A 19,859-nucleotide genomic window follows, 5' to 3' on the forward strand; every position below is an offset into this window, starting at 1 on the left:
GGCTAAGGTTGGTTTAGTGGGTTGTGTAGGCTTCTTGGTGGAGGGGACTACTGCCTGTGTTCTGGTGGATGAGGCTGGATCTTGTCTTTCTGGTGGGCAGGTCCACGTCTGGTGGTGTGTTTTGGGGTGTTCGCGGACTTTTTATGATTTGAGGCAGCCTCTCTGCTAATGGGTGGCGTTGTGTTCCTGTCTTGCTAGTTGTTTGGCATAGGGTGTCCAGCACTGTAGCTTGCTGGTCGTTGAGTGAAGCTGGGTGCTGGTGTTGAGATGGAGATCTCTGGAAGATTTTCGCCGTTTGATATTATGTGGAGCTGGGAGGTCTCTTGTGGACCAGTGTCCTGAAGTTCGCTCTCCCACCTCAGAGACACAGCACTGACTCCTGGCTACTCAATTTGGGATGATTTGTTGTCTATTCATGTATTCCACAGATGCAGGGTACATGGAGTTGATTGTGGAGCTTTAATCCGCTGCTTCTGAGGCTGCTGGGAGAGGTTTCCCTTTCTCTTCTTTGTTCTCACAGCTCCTGGGTCTCAGCTTTGGATTTGGCCCCGCCTCTGCGTGTAGGTCGCCGGAGGGCGTCTGTTCTTCGCTCAGACAGGACAGGGTTAAAGGAGCAGCCTCTTCGGGGGCTCTGGCTCACTCAGGCCGGGCGGGAGGGAGGGGCACGGAGTGCGGGGCGAGCCTGCAGCGGCAGAGGTCGGCGTGACGTTGCACCAGCCCGAGGCGCGCCGTGCGTTCTCCCAGGGAAGCCGCCCCTGGATCCCGGGACCCCGGCAGTGGCAGGCTGCACAGGCTCCCGGAAGGGCGGTGTGGACAGTGACCTGCGCTCGCACACAGGCTTCTTGGCGGCGGCAGCAGCAGCCCCAGCGTCCCACGCCCGTCTCTGGGCTCCGCGCTTTCAGCCGCGACTCGCGCCCGTCTCTGGAGCTCCTTTACGCGGCGCTCTTAATCCCCTCTCCTCGCGCACCAGGAAACCAAGAGGGAAGAAAAAGTCTCCTGCCTCTTCGGCAGCTCCACAGTTTTCCCGGACTCCCTCCCGGCTAGCTGTGGCACATTAGCCCCCTTCAGGCTGAGTTCTCGCCGCCAGCCCCAGTCCTCTCCCTGCGCTCTGACCGAAGCCCGAGCCTCAGCTCCAGCGCCGCCCGCCCCGGCGGGGGAGCAGACAAGCCTCTCGGGCTGGTGAGTGCCGCTCGGCACCGCTCCTCTGTGCGGGAATCTCTCCGCTTTGCCCTACCCAGGTATGTGGGGAGTTTCTTGCCTTTTGGGAGGTCTGGGGTCTTCTGCCAGCGTTCAGTAGGTGTTCTGTAGGAGTTGTTCCACGTGTAGCTGTATTTCTGGTGTATCTGTGGGGAGGAAGGTGATCTCCGCGTCTTACTCTTCCGCCATCTTACCCGGAAGCCCAGTAAATATTTATTATGTGAAAGAGTGAAATGACTACATTTATGTAAAATGTTTATTTCTACCTTTTCAATTCCCTTGTAGAAATGTAGGAAGAATATTCTGGGATCAGTTAAATATTAATAAACTGATATATGTACATAGCCTACAGAACTTGGGTAATAACATCTTCTTGAGCACTTACCATATGACAAGCCATTGTGCTCAGTACTGTACATGCATTATATCATAGGAGAAGTAAGCCTTTTATCAGAGTAGACTATGGTGATATAACTTGTGTCCTCTGAAAGAGATTGTAGAGAATTGGTATAGTTTCTTCCTTAAATTTTTGTTAAACCCTTCTGGTAGTGGTGCTTTCTGTTTTGGAAGGTTTTTTTAAATTGATTTAATATCTTTAATAGATATAGGCCTACTCAGGTTGTCTGTTTCTTCTTGTGAGTTTTGGCAGATTGTGTCTTTCAAGGAATTGGTCCATTGCATCTAGGTTATCAAATTTGTGGGCATAGAATTGTTCATAGTATTCCTTTATTGTTTTTTTTAATGTCCATGTGATTTGTAGCAATGTGCCCTCTTTCATTTCTGATATTAATAATTTGTGTGCCTTCTCTTTTCCTTAATTAGCCTGGTTAGGGAATTACCAGTTTTATTATTGATCTTTTCAAAGAATCAGATGTTGATTTTTCTCTGTAGATTTCCTTTTTTCAATTTCATTGATTTCTGCTCTAATTTTTATTATTTCTTCAGCTTACTTTGGATTTAATTTGCTCTTTCTTCTAGTTTACTAAGGTGGGAACTTGGATGATTGATTTTTTTTTTTAAAGATCTTCTTTCCTAATAAATGCATTCAATGTTACGAGTTCCCTCTAAAGCACTGCTTTCACTGCATCTCACAAATTTTGATAAGTTGTGTTTATTTCAAAATATTTTTTAGTTTCTCGTGATTTTTTTTCTTTGACTTGTGTTACTTAGAAATGTGTTGTTTAATCTCCACGTATTTTGAGATTTTCCAGTTATATTTCTGTTACTGATTTCTAGTTTAATTCCATTGTAGTCTGAATGTAGACATTGTATGCTTTCTGCTCTTTTAAATGTGTTAAGGTGTGTTTTTTGGCCCAGAATGTGGTCTGTCTTGGTGAATGTTCCATGTGAGTTTGAGAAGAATGTGTAATCTGTTGTTGGATGAAGTAGTCCAGAGATGTCGATTATATCCAGTTGATTGATGGTGCTATTGACTTCATCTGTGTCCTTAATGATTTTCTGCCTGCTAGATCTGCCCATTCCTGATAGAGAGGTATTGAAGTCTCCAACTATGGTAGTGGATTCATCTGTTTTTCCTTGCAGTTCTATCACTTTTTGCCTCATGTAATTTCATGCTCTGTTGTTAGGTGCATACACATGAAGGATTATAATATCTTCTTGGAGAACTGACCCATTTCTCATTATGTAATGCCCTTTTTTTAACCCTGATAAGTACTTTGCTTTGAAATCTGCTCTGGTTGAAATTATTTATTTTATTTTAGTTTAGTTTTGGCTGCACTGAGTCTTTGTTGCTTGTTAAGGTGAGTGGGGGCTGCTCTTCGTTGCAGTGCACAGGATTCTCATTGTGGTGGCTTCTCTTGTTGCAGAGCACAGGCTCTAGGCGCACAGGCTTCAGTAGTTGCAGCACACGGGCTCAGTAGTTGTGGCTTGCGGGCTCTAGAGCACAGGCTCAGTAGTTGTGGCACACGGGCTTAGTGGCTCCGCAGCATGTGGGATCTTCCCAGACCAGGGATCGAGCCTGTGTCCCCTGCATCGGCAGGTGGATTCTTAACCACTGTGCTACCAGGGAAGCCCTCTGGCTGAAGTTAATATAGCTACTCCTGCTTTCTTTTGATTATTGTTAGCATGGTATATATTTTTTCTATCTTTTTAAATTTATATGTGTCTTTATATTTAAAGTATAGACAACATATAGTTGGGTCTTATTTTTTGATCCACTCTGACATCTCTTTTAATTGGTGCATTTAGACCGTTACTCTTTAAACTGATTATTGATACAGTTGGTTTAATATCTAACATGTTTGTTACTATTTCCTATTTGTTGCCCTTGTTTTTTGTTCCTATTTTTGTCTTCTTTTCTTTTTCTGCCTTTTGTGGTTTTTACTTGAGCATATTATATGATTCCATTTTCTCTCCTTTGTTAGCATATCAGTTATCCTACATTTTTGTTTTTTTTAGTGGACGTCATAGAGTTTGCATTTACATCTAATCTTAGTCCACTTTTAAATAATGCTATATCACATCACAGGGAGTGTGAGTACCTTGTAATAACAAAATAACCCTAATTCCTCCCTCCTACTCTTTGTATCATTGCTGTCATACATTTCACTTGGATAATAGCATATATACACATACATACATACATATATTAGTGTATATATACACATATATGAGCATATATGTACACACACATAAGTATTCGTAACCAAATACATGGTGGTATTATTTTGAACAAACTGTTACCTGATAGGTCAGTTAAGATTAAGGAAAATAAAAGGTTTTACTTTACTTTCCACTTAATTCTTTTTCAGTGCTCTTCTTTATGTAAATTTGAGGTTCTGATCTGTATCATTTTCCTTCTCTCTAGAGAACTTTTTTTAATAAGAAGGCTGGTCTACTGACAACAAATTCCCTGAATTTTTATCTGAGTCTTTATTTCTTCCTCACTTTTGAAGAAGAATTTCACAGGGTACAGAATTCTAAGTTGGTGTTTTTTTCTTTCTTTTTTCCCCCTTAATACTCTAAATATTTCATTTCACTCTCCTTTCATAGTTTCTGAGGAGAAGTCAGATGTAATTCTTATTTTTGATCTTCTGTAGGTAAGGAGTTTTCTTCCTCTGGCTTCTTTCAGAATTTTTTCTTTACCTTTGATTATCTGTAGTCTGAAAATGATATGCCTAAGTGTAGGGTTTTTTTGGGGGGCATTTATCCTGCTTGGTGTTTTCTGAGCTTCCTGGATCTGTTGTTTGGTGTCTGATATTAATTTGGGGACATTCTCAGTCATTGTTTCAGGTATTTCTGATGGTCTTTTCTCTTCTTTTTCTGGTATCCTCTGTATGTGTATGCTATGCTACACGTTTTATAGTTGTCCCACAGTCCTTAGATAGTCAGTTTTGTGTTTGTTAGTCTTTGCTCTCTTTGCTTTTCAGTTTTCGGTGATTGTATTGATATATCTTCAAGTTCAGAGAGTCTTTTCTCAGTCTACTGAGAAATGTTGTTTCCAGTCTACTATTAAGCCCATAAAAGACATTTTAAAATTCTGTTTCAATGTTTTTGATCTCTAGGTTTGTTTGTTTTAGTTCTTTCTTAGGATATCCATCTCTCTGTTTACATTGTTCATCTGTTCCTACATGCTGTCCACTTTATTCTTTAAAGCTAGTAAATTATATATTAACTAGCTCTTAGTTGGTTTAAAATTCTGGTGTGTTAATTCCAACATCCCTGCCATTTCTAGTTCTTATGCTTGCTCTGTGGTTGCAAATAGAGTTTTTTGCCTTTTAGTATGCTGTGTAATTTTTTCCTAATAGCTGGACATGATTTCCCAAGTAAAGGAATTGCTATAAATAGGGCTTTAGTAATGTGATAGTGAGCTATAAGGGGAAAGGAAGCATTTGATAATATCCCATCAGGGTAGGCTCTGGTAAACTAGTTTACCTGAGGACAGGCCTTGGTAAGAAGAATAGAGGGCTCTGGTGTGTCTCAAAATGGTTCCTTTCCTCCTACCCCTGCTGGAAGCATGAGGGGATTTTCCCCAGTACTTGCTTTGAGAACCTGCTTGAGCTTCTTGGGGTAAGTCTCATAAGAACTGTGGGGGCTCCCCTGTGACTGGGCCCCCCTAGAATTTTTAACTCTAGACTTACCTATGCTCAGTCTCCTGTCCTGTCACAGGTTCCTGCTTGTGGATCTCTGCTTCAGTAAAACTGTGACTCCCTGTATTTGTCTTTTCAGGATTAGGGACAACAGTTTGCAGTTTATGTTCTCCCTCCCTTAGGGATTCAAGAAGAGTTGTGGATTTTTTAGTCTCTTTAGATTTTTACTTGTTATTGGATTGGAGAAGTGACTTCCTAGCTCCTTACTTGTGGAACCAGAAATCAGAAGTTAAGATATAGCTTGGATGCTGTTTTCAGTATGGAGTGGGAGAAAATATTTCTATCCGACTTCCAACTCAAATATACTTACCTGTGTATAAAAACATTTATGGATTAAGTAACATCTTGAAATACATTCTGAAGTAAAAGATACAAATCTCTTCAACCAAATAAAGATAGCTCTTCTGTTTTCAGGTTTCTCTCCTCTGGGTTCTGATAGCATGTTCTTCTTCTTCAGACTGAGCCTTTGCATATTCCTTTGTGTGCATCTGATATACCTAAGAAACTGGAGGTATCCTGACATCTGTTTCCCTTTATGGTTAAGTTTAGAAAAAGATAGAGTTAATTGACACTGTTATCTAGACAATATCAGGAGAGAAATTCAAGACTCCTCATTGAGGCTCTGAAATTCACTAGGTTATTTATTAATTTATTAATAAATAAATTATCAGATCATGTGTCTCAGGGAGCTTACCATGTAATTAATAGGCAGTTATTATAAGGTGTACTGAGAATAGGTACAGGTTACTGTGGGAGCAGCAGTCGTGATCCTGGAAATGATAGCTAAGCTGAATCTTTGAGGACGATTAGTTATAAATGTAGAGATCATAGTATTCTAGGCAGGAAGAAAAACTTTTTTAAGACCTGGAGCCAAGGAAGACAGCAGAACAAATCCTCTGAACTGTTACGCTGGAATACAGAGTTACGAGACAAGAGAAGTGCTGAAAAATGTAGTTGGAATTAGAAAGCTAGAACCATATAGTGAAAGGCCTTGACACTACTGAAAAGTCCCTGGTTTTCTCCTGATAGACATAGGAACTAATGAAAGGTGTTAGGCATAGAAGTGACAAGAGTCATAGTCTGTCCACTTTTCTACCACAAAGCATTGTATAAACCTATACATTCTGTTTTAAATACAAGGAAACATGCTCCTGGTTCATGGTAGGGATGGATGAATAGATGAACTGCCTCTGACTGAGTATTCGCAGAAGGCAGAATGAGCAAAATTCTGCTATTCTGTTGAAATGCTCCAATGAAGCAGTTTTTAGAATCAATGTGAATTTTGTATTTTAATCATTATATCTTATGTGTCCTTAAAAAATTTTTAAGAAATGTTAGTGGGAATAGTTTACAGTCCTCGCTTCTAGGATAATTTGTGAGGATTAAAGGACATCATTTACAAAAACCACGCACTGTATGTTAATGAATGTTTATTGTTTTTGTTATCATTTCAGCTTGTAGCGCTACCTTCTACCCAGGTGCCCATCTTAGAAACCTAGGTATTCAGCTGTTCCAACTCATTTGCCCCTACATACTGCATCTTTTAAATGTTTCTTGCATCAGTTTCCTCTTCTTTCCTGCTACGTCTTCATTCTTTGCCTGGTGTATAATAGTAGTCATCACTTAACTGGATTGCCTGTCTCCAGTTTTGCCAACTTTGGTCCCAGTTTAGAAAATGGAATTATCATAAAGGCAGATTTGACTTAGTCACTGACCTGCTTAAAACCCTTTAGTGACTCCTGCTGCAAGTGTTCTTATCTAGTGGTTTATGAATAGTGTGTGAACATTCTGAAACTTTTTGCCAGATGGAGTATATGTGCATGAATTTTTATGTGGAGAAAGTTATTAGCCTTTGTAAGATTACTCCTCTGCTGGCTAAAATCTGAACTTCTTATCATATCTTATAAAATCTCCCATAATCTGGCTTCTCCTGCCTCTTCATATTTTTTGAGTCCTTCTTTGAACTTTTTACTGTTGAACTGCTTCCAGTTGTCATAAGACCATGTTCTTAGGCTCTTCTGCCTTCACTCACTCATTTCCGTCTTATCTGAACCCGTCTTCCCACCCTTTGTGTTGTCAGTTCCTAGCCATCCTTTGTGATTCATCTTGGCTAAATTGCCTCTCTTTATATTGCCATACCTCTTGAGTCCCTATGATGTTAAAATCTTCTGGCTTTTTCCCCCCCTTTAAACAGTAAGTTCCTTGAGGAAAGGGCCCATATAAAAATAGCCATAAGAGCTGGAATAGTACTAGGTTCTCAAGCAGAGTTTAAACTATACTGAAGGAGACATTTGGAAGTCATCAGGTATTTCTAAAGCCTTGAAAGATGAAACTGTCCGAAGAGAAATACAAAAGAAAAAGCGTCTAATGGCTGGTCCCTGGGGAATATAATAAGCATTTCTAGATTAGGAAGGGAAGTATCTGAAGAACAGCCAGAGAGAAAGGAGGAAATCAGGAAATAGTGTCCTGAAAGCCCACAGTCAACAATTTCCAAAAGGCCTACATTTCTCAGCAAGGTTAAGTAAAATAAGGAGTGAAAAGTGGTGACTTGGTGAGAACAGTCTCTACATTACTGGATACAGGGTGCTGTAAGCCTTGACTTTGTTTCCTACACACTGTTACTCTTTTTTTCCACTAATGCTTCTGGACTGTTTCTGTTATTTTCTCAGTATAAGAATCCCTGTTCCTTTGAGGCTGTGCTTTCTGGCTGTGTCATCTTCTGTCTTCATTATCTAGTTACCTCCCAGGCCTTTCTCAGTCTTTGAAGAACTCATACTTTTGTACTCTGCTGCAGATCCCCTGCTGTCTTTGTTTACATGGGTAACCTCTAACAACATCTCAGTTCCCCACCCATTTTATCTTCGAAAACCTTCACCTCTGCTTCCTGTTCCTTCCCATTCCCATAGGCATGTGGGTCTGAACTGTTTTACCCCTGAAACCTTTAATTAAAACACCCACCTCTGGTTGCAGACTTTGTGTGCTTTCTTACTTGCTTTCTCTCATCCCATCTGTCCTTCCTTGTCTTTAAGAGATGTCCCTTGGCCCCTCTACTATCTTCCACCCTTAACCCTCTGGTTCCTGTACTCCTGACCTAGACTGTTGAGCTCAGAAGATTGAATAGATTGTATTCCATAGGTTGCCTTTTCACTCTGTTGGTTGTTTCCTTTGATATTTCTTATTTTTAAGTTTGATATAGTCCCATTTGGCTGTTTTCACTTTCATTGCGTATGCTTTTGGTGTCATATCAAAGAATTCATTACCCAAATCCAGTGTCCTGAAACTATCCCACTATGTTTTCTTCTAGGAGTTTCATAGTTTCAGGTCATATATTTAGGTCTTTAATCCATCTTGGATTAACTTTTATATTGTATAGTATAAGGTAAGGGTCCAACTTCATTCTTTGCTTGAGGATATTCAGTTTTCTCAGCACCATTTGTTGAAGAGACTGTTCTTTCCCATGTGTACCCATGGCACCTTTGTTGAAGATCATTTGACCGTATGTGTAAGAGTTTATTTCTGTATTCTCTGTTGTGTTCCATTGGTCTGTATGACTTGTCTTTATACCAGTACCATACTGTTTTAATTACTGTAGCTTTGTAAAGATGTTTTGAAATCAGGAATTGTGAGGCCTCTGGCATTGTTTTTCTTTCTTAAGATTAGTTTTGCTATTTGGGGTCCTTTGAGATTCCATATGAATTTTAGGATTTCTTTTTCTGTTTCTGAGAAAATGCCATTGGGATTTCAATAGGGATTGAATTGAACCTGTAGATTGCTTTGGGTAGTATGGACCTTTTAACAACATTAACTAAGTCTTCCAGTCCATGAATACAGGCTGTCTTTCCATTTGTTTGTGTCTTCTTTAGCTTCTTTCAGAAATTTTTTGTCATTTTCACTGTAAAAGTCTTTTGCCTCCTTGGGTAAGTCTGTTCATAAGTATTTTATTTTTGATGCTGTTGCAAATGGGAATATTTTCTTAATTTCCTTTTCAGATTGTTTATTTTTAGTTTATAGAAGCACAACTGATTTTTGCAAGTTGATTTTTGTATCCTGCAACTTTACTGAATTCATTTATTCTAACATTTTTTTGTGGGATCTTTATGGTTTCCTGCATATTCATGTCATCTATGAACAAAGATAATTTTGTTTCTTCCTTTCCTATTTGGATGCCTTCATTTGTTTTTCTTGCCTGAGTGCTCTGACTAGGATTGCCAGTACTATGTTGAAAAGAAACGGTGAGAGTGTGCATCCTTCCCTTGTTCCTGATGTTAGAGGGAAGATTTTCAGTTTTACACCATTGGGTATAATATTGACTGTGGGCTTTGCTTATGTGGACTTTATTATGTTGAGGTAATTTCCTTTTGTGTCTAGTTTGACTTTTTGTTATGAAAGGGTGTTTGTCAAATGCTTTTTCTGCATCAGTTGAGATGATCATGTTATTTTTGTCCTTCATTTTGGTAATTTGGTGTATGACATTGATTGATTTTCATATGATGAGGCATCCTTACCTTCCAGGAATAAATCCCACCTGGCAATGGTGTATAATCCTTTTCAGGTGTTGTCAAATTCTACTTGCTAGTAATTTATTGATTTTTTGCATCCATATTCATCAGGGATATTGGCCTGTATTTTTCTTGTCTTGTAGCTCTGTCTCATTTCAGTATCAGGGTAATTAATGCTGGCCTCATAGGTAAGTTTGGAAGTGTATCCTTCTCTTCAGTTTTTGGAAAGAGTTTGAGAAGGATTGGTGTTAATTATTCTTTAAATCTTTGGTAGAATTCTCCAGTGAAGCTATCTTATCCTGGGCTTTTGTAGAAATATATTCATTTTTTTTCTAGGTTATTCAATTTGTTGGTGTATACTTGTTGTTAGTAGTCTCTTATGATTCTTTTTATTTTTGTGGCATCAATTATAATTTATCTTCTTTCATTTCTGATTTTGTTACTTGAGTCATTTCTCTTTTTTCTTGGTCTGGCAAATGATTTGTTGATTTTCTTGAAATTCTCCAAAAACAACTCTTACTGTCATTGATTATTTTTTCAGTTGTCTATGCTCTATTTCATTTCTCTATAATCTTTGTTTCCTTTCTTCTGAGTTAGTCTGTTTTTCTGGTTCCTTGAGGTCTAAAGTTAGGTTGTTGATTCGAGGTCTTTTTTCTTTTTTAATGTGGGTGTTTACCACTATAAACTTCCCCGATACTGCTTCTGCTGCATCCCATACATTTTGGTATGTTGTGTTTCATTGTTGTTTGTCTCAAGATATTTTCTAATTTTTCTTCTGATTTCTTCTTTGACCCATTGGTTGTTCAAGACTATATTGTTTAATTTCCATAAATTTGTGGATATTCAAGTTTTCCTTTTGATTTTGATTTTTAACTTCATTCCATTGTGGTTGGGAAAGATACTTGGTATGATCTCTGTCTTCTTAAATTTTGTTAAGACTCATTTTGTGGTACGACATGTGCTCTTTCCTGGAAAATGTTTTATGTGCAACTGAGAAAATGTAGATTCTGCTGTTGTTGTGTGGAGTGTCATTTATTTGTCTGTTAGGTCCATTTGGTCTATTACGATGTTCAAGTCCTCTGTTTCCCAAGTGATTTTCTGTCTGGTTGATATATCTACTATTGAAAGTGAGGTACTGAAATGTCTTACTGTAATTGTGTTGCTGTCTATTTCTCCCTTTGATTCTGTTAATGTTTGCTTAGTATGTTTCAGTGCTCTGCATATATATTTATAATTGTAGTGTCTTTCTGGTGAATTGACCCTTTTATTATTATATAATGTGTCTTTTGTTTCTTATGACAGTTTTTGACTTTATTTTCTTATATATAAATATTTTCTTTATTTTCTGATCATATGTATCTCTTCCCTCCTTCTGTTATATTTGCATAGAATGTTTTTTCTGTGCTTTCACTTTCTGCTTGTGTATGTCCTTGTATCTAAAGTAACTCTCTTGTAGACAACATATAGTTGAGTCTTTTCTTTTTAAAATCCATTTAGCTAATCTATGTCTTTAGATTGGGAGTTTAATCCATTAACATTTAAAGTAAGTACTGATAGGGAATGACTTACTGTTGCCATTTTGTTAATTGTTTTTTGTATATATTGTAGTTATTTTTTCCCCTCTTTTTCTCTGAGGTGCCTTCCTTTGTGTTTTGTTAATTTTTTTTCGTAGTGACATGCTTTGATTCCTTCCTTTCTTTTGTGCATCTTCTATAGGTATTTTCTTTGTGGTTACCATGGCAATTACATAAAACCTTACAGTTGTAATGAAGTATTTTAAACTGATAACAATTTCAGTTGCATACAAAAACTTCACTGCTTTACATCTCTCCCCTTTTTGTTGATGACACAAATCACACCTTTTTATATTTCATATACATTGACATATAGTTGAGTTTTTAAAATGTTTTTATATTTTAACTCTCTACCTGAATTAAAAGTGATTTACTCACCATTGTAATATTACAGGATTCTGTATTTGTCTACAAATTTACCTTTACCAGAAAGCTTTATATTTTCATATGCTTTTGTGTTGTGTTTTGTGTCCTTTTGTTTCAAGTTGTAGGACTCCCTTTTGCATTTCTTGTAAGGTGGGTTTAGTGGTGGTGAACTATCTCAGGTTTTGCTTATGCTAGGAGGTCATTGTATCTCCTTCACTTTTAAAGTCAGTTTGCCAGATAATAGTGTTTTGGTTGGAAGGTATTTTTTTCCAGCACTGTGAATATTTCATCCCACTCCTTTCTGGTGTGGAAGGTTTCTGCTGAGAAAACTACTGATAGTCTAGTGGTAGCTTCCTTGTACATGACCAGTAGTTTCCGTTTTGTTGCTTTCAAGATTTTCTCTTTACCTTTGGCTTTGGACAGTTTGATTATAATGCGTCTTAGTATGGGCCTCTTTGGGTTCTTCCTAGTTGGAGTCCTTTGAGCCTCTTAAAATTAGATACCATTTTTTTCTTCCTCATATTTGGAAGGCATTTGGCCATTATGTTTTCAAATAAGCTGTCTGCTTCATTCTCTCTTCTCTTGCTGGTATTCCCCTAATGCATATATTGGTCATCTTGATGATGTCCCATAAGTCCCTTAGGCTTTCTTCATTTTTCTTTTTCTTTTTTTTTCTTTTTTCCTTCTGACTCAAGAATTTCAAAGACCCGCCCATCAGGTTCATTGATTCTTTTCCTTTGCTTGATCAAATCTGCCATTACCTCTTGAGAATTTTTCAGTCCATTTATTGTATTCTTCAACTCTAGAATCTTTGGTTCTTTATATATATATATCTTTGATATTTTCATTTGTTCATGCATCATGATTTCATCTAGTTTTCTCTTTGTGTTCTCTTGTAGTACTGTGAGTTTCTTTAAAGCAATTAGGCTGAATTTTTTGTCATTTAATTCGTAGAGCTCTGTTTCTTTAGGTCATTTTCTAGAACTTTATTTTGTTCATTTGACTGGGTCATGGTTCCCTGTTTTTTTATGTGCCTTATTTTTTTTGTTGTTACTGATGTGGATTTTGCATTTGGAAAACAGCTTCTCTCCCGGTCTTTATGGTCTGGCTTTGTAGAGGGGAAGATCACCATCATTCAGCCTAGATAGAGATTCTTGGTACCTCTAAAACCTTTTAGGGAGTGCATCTTCTCTGGACTTGTGCTTGTAATTTTCCAGTTGAAGAGGTTTATTGGTTTTTTTTTCAAGAGCTTATAGTATTTTGCCTTCTCTTGTGTCTTTCTGTAGCACTTAAGGTTCTCTGAGGCTACAGCAAGCCAGATAACTGTCTTTTGTTTTCCCTAGGCATCCAGTGTATGCTAGTTCCATCAGTTTTCTGAGTTAGGCAAGACAGAAAGTAGTTCTTTGGGCAGCCCCCTTGAGAATGTTGGACATAATTCTTCTCTTTTTTTTTCTGTTCCCAAGGGTGATGCTGCAAGTTGGGCTTTTCATCACTATTGTGAACTGTGCCAGTTTGAGGAGGGGTTGAGGCAGTTGATATGAAACAACTTTTCTTACACATTTCTGGCTGGTTTAGGCTTTGAGCTTGCCTGAGGTACTGCAACTTTCTAATTGGTTTTGGAGGTTTCCTAAAAGGTTTTGGGATCACATATAAGTCAGAGTTTCTGTGGGGGAATCAGTTCTGGTGCTTCTTTTTTCTCCATCCTGCTGTCCTTTCTGGTTGGCTGGTTAGTTTTTTTATCTTTGTTCAGATAAATGTAGTAATTCTACAGTTCAGTTGATAGGAATGCACCTATAGGCTCATTTATCACCTATACAAAACTAACTTTGATGTGTATTGAATAATCTTTAGTATAAATTCAAAGTTAAGTCTTAAGAATTTTCTCACCCTAACACTGAAAGAACTCTAGGTGTTTCTGAACAATATATATAAAAGCTATTAAGTTTTTAAATAACTCCAAGGTTTTCTCAGCTCCCTAACCTCCTAGAAAAGATTATTTTATGAGTGATCCAGCTATCTAGAATGCAAAATAGTCAGCCAACTAGATCTTTATCGCAGAATTTACAGCATATTGCCTGATCCATGGTAGACACTCAAGTGTATAATTAGTCAAGGTACAAGTTTTGTCTTGATTGTCTTTGAATCAGAAATAAAAATCAAAGACCATTTTTCATGATCATCACAGAGAATTAGTAGTTGCTCTACACTAATGCCAACATGTACTTTGTATTCCTTTCCCTTTAGGATCTTAATTGGAGGGAGGTGGATGGATATATTTTGTATTTTGTTTATTCTTCACTCTAAAATGTCACACTGTTTTAAAAAACAAAGTTTTTTTAAGGTGAGTAATTTTTGTATAAATATTTAGTTCTACAGTTGTGTTTACTGTATAACAAACTCTCTAGGCACTGAGATTATAAGCCTCAATAAAAGAATACTCAGGAGTTACTACAGTAAACATTTCTAACAGTAAAAAAATACCAATTTAAATAAAAACTTCTTTGTGTGAAAACTGTATCTTATTCTATAGTTAATGGCTTGTTGCTTGGATCATGGTAATAATGAGTTCACAATTGAAATAATCTAATAATTCACTCAAATTGTAATAGACCCAACCTTAAACCTGATCGTGGCTGTGTCACAGATGTTTTTTTTGTCTGATCTATTTCTGTAAGGCCTAATACTATCTAGGATAACATTGGTCATTCTTAAAGTTTTTTTATGTTAAATAAAACTTTGGGGAAGGGGGTGGAGGATTTACAAAGGCAACATCCTAGAAGGAACAAAGGTATTCTACTTTCTTTGAGGCTAGTAAGCAGTGGTTATTAGCTTTATAGACTGATTATGTAAGCCTTGGGCCCTTTCTGTTTTATCTCTGGGTTCTTGATTCCTCACATCTTCATTTGACTTCATTTTCAATTAAAGCCCCTCTACTTAACGTTCACATGTTCTTCTGATCTTTGCCTTTTTATCTCCTTTCATTATTCTGTACTTCCTCCACCAATATAGTTCTTATGTTGCACATCACAGTTAATATTTCTTTTAAGTTCTGTCGTTTTGTATTATAATTACAGTCTTGTTTGCTCACTGTTCACTGATACATCTTCACTTTCTGATAGTTGCTTTTTTTTTTGGCCACACCATGCAACATGTGAGATCTTAGTTCCCCAACTAGGGATCAAACCTGTGCCCTCTGCGTTTGGAGCTCGGGGTCTTAGTCACTCGACTGCCAGGGAAGTCGCCTGACAGTTACTATTTTTATTTCTTCATTTTCTTCGTTCTTGTATTCATTGTTTATTTTCCAACTTCCTACTAAGTTCAATTTAAGATCATTTTCCACTTCCATCTCTTATGTTGTTGGCAGCTGTTTCAGTGGCTCTGATTCCAGTGATTTGCCATTGGTATAGGAACATTAAACATACTTTCCTAGTATTTGTTTCCTTGACAGGCAAATTAAGTTGCTGTACATAATGTGGTCAGAGTTTAACTCTTGTATTTATCATTATTATTATAGGGTTTTGTTTGTTTGCTTTTTTGTTTTTGTTAAGTACCAGACTGTTCCAAAAACAGAGTCGGCAAATGTGGTATTAGTGCCATTGATGATGTTGACATCAGTTTTCCTTTTCTTCCCCTGATGGCTGAAACCATTTCCTCTGCCATTTGATATGCTGTCTAAAAAGTTACAATACGGCAACAGTATTTTCCCCCAGTATTTTACTTTGAAAACTCCCAAACATGCAGGTAAATTGAAAGAATTGCACAGTTGATGCCATATGCCTGTCATCTAGATTCTACCTTTAATATTTACAGTGCTTTATCATATGTCCACCCTTCTATTTATCAATCCATCTCCCCCCCCCATACATTTCAAAGTTAATTGCTGACATGAGTACACTTCCCCCTAAGGTGAAACCATTTTTAAAAGATTTCCGCCAAGTTTTCTAGAGTAACTCTGGCTCTCTATATTATTATTCCACAGAACATTTATTTGTAGGACTGTCTCACTGATTCAGTCATAGAAATAAAATAAATCAATGGAAAGTATTACCTGTTTTCAATGTGTAAGTAATCTCAAGAGCGTTGAGAGTGTTATCACTAAATGTCACTTGACTTGATAAGAAAAAATCCCTTTATAAAAAATCAGTATATTATAAAGTATAATACTTGGTTTGTTTTTTACATAGAAGCAAAGGCAGTGAGATGTGAGGAAATTATAGAAAGTTAGCCATAGCCCCTCTTGGGGTAGTTTTGAACGACAGATAAGGTGTCACTAAAGGGGACCCCATTGGGAAAAGATGTCTCTTCATTTCTTTCCTTTTTTCTATTTCATTTTCTTCTTCTTTCCTCATCTCTTTATCTTTCTTTTTCCTTCTCTCCTTTGTTTTTTGAAATCATACTTGAGGGAGTTATACATTTTACTGCATAAAATGATTTGCTGAGGGAGAAGAAAGAGTAGGAGGCCATGTGATTGGATGGAAGTGTCACTGGAGGGCAGAAAGCACAGTCTCTAAATTAAGAGTTGGGAAATTTTTTCTGTGAAGGCCAGGTGGTATTTATTTTAGGCTCTGCAGGCTGTACAGTCTCTGCTAAAACTACTCAACTCTGCTGTTGTAATGTGAAAACAGCAGTAGACAATATGTAAATGAATGAGCTTGGCTGTGTTCTAGTAAGACTTCGTGGATGCTAAAATTTGAATTTCATGTAATTTTTACATGTCACAAAATGTTATTCTTTTACTGATTTTTTCAACCATTTAAAATTTAAAAACCAACAAGCTATAAAAAAAAATAGGTGGCATGGTAGATTTGGTCCATAAGCTATGATTTGGCAACTCAATGTATAGGGATTAATCTTGTACAGGTTATTTACCAAAATGTCATTATTAGTGTACATTGCCAATGTAGAGGCTTTTTTATGTGCTCTAAATTAGATGGGGATACAGAATTATAAACAGGTAATTCAAGGTGTCACTGAAGTGAGAAAAGAAAAAAAATGCTTGGTGTGGTTGATTCCACTAATAACACGGAGGTTCTGTCTTGGCCTCCTTTCAGTCCTGTTTCATCAGTCTAGCTGCCGTTTCTAAGTTTTGGGACAGCGAAGCAGGTCAAATAGAGGGGCCTACTTTTATATTAAATCTACCCTTAGTGGTATTAAAAGCCCAAGTTTTGAGTCAAACCTGGGTTCAGATCTCTTATTAGATATGTAACTTGTTAGGTAACAGCTCTGAGCATCAGCAGAATGCAGGTTAATATAGCTAATCATAGACTTGTGAGGATGCTAATAAAAATTGTAACAATAATGGTGGCTAACTATGTGCCATAAGTTAATGGTGCTTACTATGTGCCATGCAGTGTTCTAAGCACTTTTTATATATTAACTCATTTAATTCTCTCACAGCCATAATAATTCTTCTGTATGCCATCATTTTTAAGATGAGGAAACTGAGACACAGGAAGTTAAGTAAACTCATTCAAGGTCACATAGTTATTAAGTGGCAGAGCCAGCATGTGAACTTGGGCAATCTGGCCTCAGAGTGTGAGCTTTTAACTTCTAGGGTTTATTGTTGTCTAAAGTGAGAACATCTGTAAGCCTAGCACGTAGGTCTTCAACAAATTATAAATATATTAAATTTACAGAATATAGTGCTACCTGTTCCTCAAGAAACTTGTGTTCTTGTGTGATACCAGATATGCATAAATTTGAGATTCAAATTTTGATTTTTCAGAAGGCATTTTACTTTTTTCAATTACACATTATTTATGGGATTTTTTTTCCATAAAAGTTTTTAGTACTACTATTGTTAAGAATTATTTTGAAATGTATCACCTTCTGTAAGACAGTATAGTAGAAACGACTTAGACTCTGAAGCCGGAAGACCTCTGGACTCCTGCCGTCATCCTAGTTCTGCACTTTCCTTTGTGCGACCTTGGATACGTGATTTCACTCAGTTCTGTCTCCATTTTTGGCTGTGGACTGAAGATCATCCTCAAAGTCATGGGATTCAGATGAGATAACCTATGTCAAAGTCCCTTGCAGTGTGTCCAGTATGTTACCAGGCATTCAACAAATGATAGTTCCTTGCTCACCTCCCTATTAACAGATTTAGAACTGAAAGGAGTCTTAAAGATGGGAAACTGAAGCCCAGAGTTGTTCAGATAGTACAGCTACTTTGATTCTTAAAGCCGGTTTTCTGATTTCTCAGTCTTGTTCTGTTTTTAATGTTCACAGTTGTTTAATGTATTACATTCAGAAGCATTATATGTATGACCGGTATTTTTTGGTTTGTTTGTTTTTTTAGGACAATAAGTAAAATAGCTAGACTGTTTCTGTATTTTGATTTTTGAAACTAATCTTTAAAAACTCATACGGACAATTTAGTAAACCTTGAGGCCATTCAAATCATGTATATGAAGTTTTGAAACCACTAACATTTTCCCCTTTCATATTCATAAATTTTAGTATACAAGTAGCATGTTATAGAAAAAATAAATTGCAAGCAAAATGATATAATAATTTAAAAAGCTCATTCAGTCACATTATTCAGGGAAATGACTGTTAACACTTTATTGAAATAAAAATGGCTTCATATGACACTACTTTGTAACAGACTTTTACAATTAAAAGATCAATTAGTGATCTATGCCAAATTCAGATCTTGATAATTTTTGTTTATTCCATTGTGTGAATGGTTATCAGTTCATTTTAGTAATCTATTTTTGGGCGTGTCAGTTTTTTTCCAGGTTTTGTAGAAACAAAATTGTCCTATTATTTTCACCCAAAATGGGATCTTTGATTCATATGGTTCATCCTCTGATTCATTTTTAAGACTTTTGATAAATGTTCATAATTTTCTTCCAGAAAGGAAATACATACTTATTTACATTCTCACTAGGGAAAGCTATTGCATTTTGGAAGAAGAATAGCAGTGTATGGTATAAACCTTATAAATTCTGTATTTCTCTTTCTTTACATGTTGTCACTTTAGTATTTTGCACAGTGATATATCTGAAATAATATGTTTTAATTTTCAGGAGTGGAATTGTTTATAGCTACATATAATAAAATATCTAAGTGCATTTTGTGGGTTTTTCTTTTTTCTTTGTTGGCATGCATTGAGTGGTAAATTTGCATGGAACATATGAAAAAACAGAGCACCAGAGTGAATTGAATGTGTTTGAGTTATTACTGTTTGTCACTTACCTTGATAGTTTAGAGACAAAGTCCTACTTTTGAGACAAAATTGGACTTACTAGTGTATCCCTTATTTGTCTTGTTAGTTGTTCAGTTTCTCATGATTAACAAGATGTATCTCACGATTAACAAGATGTAAACTCTAATACCACTTGCCATTTAGTCCTACATGTTTGTGAGATCATTGTAGGAACATTTTGAGAATTAAATTAGGTAAATTATTTTTTAAATAGTTTTGATTATTTGTAGTTTTTAATTCCTGTATGTCTATTTGGAAACAAAAGGAATAGCTGTGAATTATGTTTTTTTGGATCCAGTAGACTACTCAAGTTATGGTGATCTCATATCATCAATAGTAGAAGTATAGATCTTAAGAGTTGGAATAAGCCATAGAGATAGAAATTAGTCCAGCTTCTTGCTTGATGAAATGACCCCTTCTTCAATATCCTTGCTAGGTCTGCTAGAACAGCCATAATGGAACATTAATTCACATACTTTATGTTCACAAAGTAAGAGTAATATAAGATTTTGCTCTAAAAGGAATTTAAAATATTCCATGTTCCTATGACATGGTATTAATGAGGAAGTTTAATGATACCTTTTGGGTTCAAAATTGTATGTTTTGAGCCACTTTCTTGTGATATAACACAAGGTTTGGATATTTTATTTATAAATTTCTTTTTAAATCTTCCGTATAGTAGATAATGGGGGGGGGCTCCTTCTTTGTTCCACATAGAAGTTCTATGTTAACTATAAGTCAAGTATTTACAGGCTGTTGAAACGAAATGGTGATTATATAAAGGAAAGCTGGATTGATACTTTAAATAGACTCTCATTTTCTTAATGTTAATTTTTAAAGTGATAAAATACTAAAACTCTTAGTCATAAAACTTGTGATTTTCAGCTGTGGTGCTAAACAATTG

The 19,859-nt window shown here is 36.7% G+C and overlaps 1 protein-coding gene across 3 annotated transcripts in view; it reads left to right on the forward strand.

Moving 5' to 3' along the window:
- The window catches only part of UBE3A (ubiquitin protein ligase E3A), a 99,651-nt gene that overhangs the window by 45,841 nt on the left and 33,951 nt on the right, over positions 1-19,859 (forward strand). The window lies entirely within an intron of this gene.

Source organism: Mesoplodon densirostris, chromosome 4 (assembly GCF_025265405.1).
Source record: "Mesoplodon densirostris isolate mMesDen1 chromosome 4, mMesDen1 primary haplotype, whole genome shotgun sequence".
In the NCBI taxonomy this organism is placed as follows: Eukaryota; Metazoa; Chordata; class Mammalia; order Artiodactyla; family Ziphiidae; genus Mesoplodon; species Mesoplodon densirostris.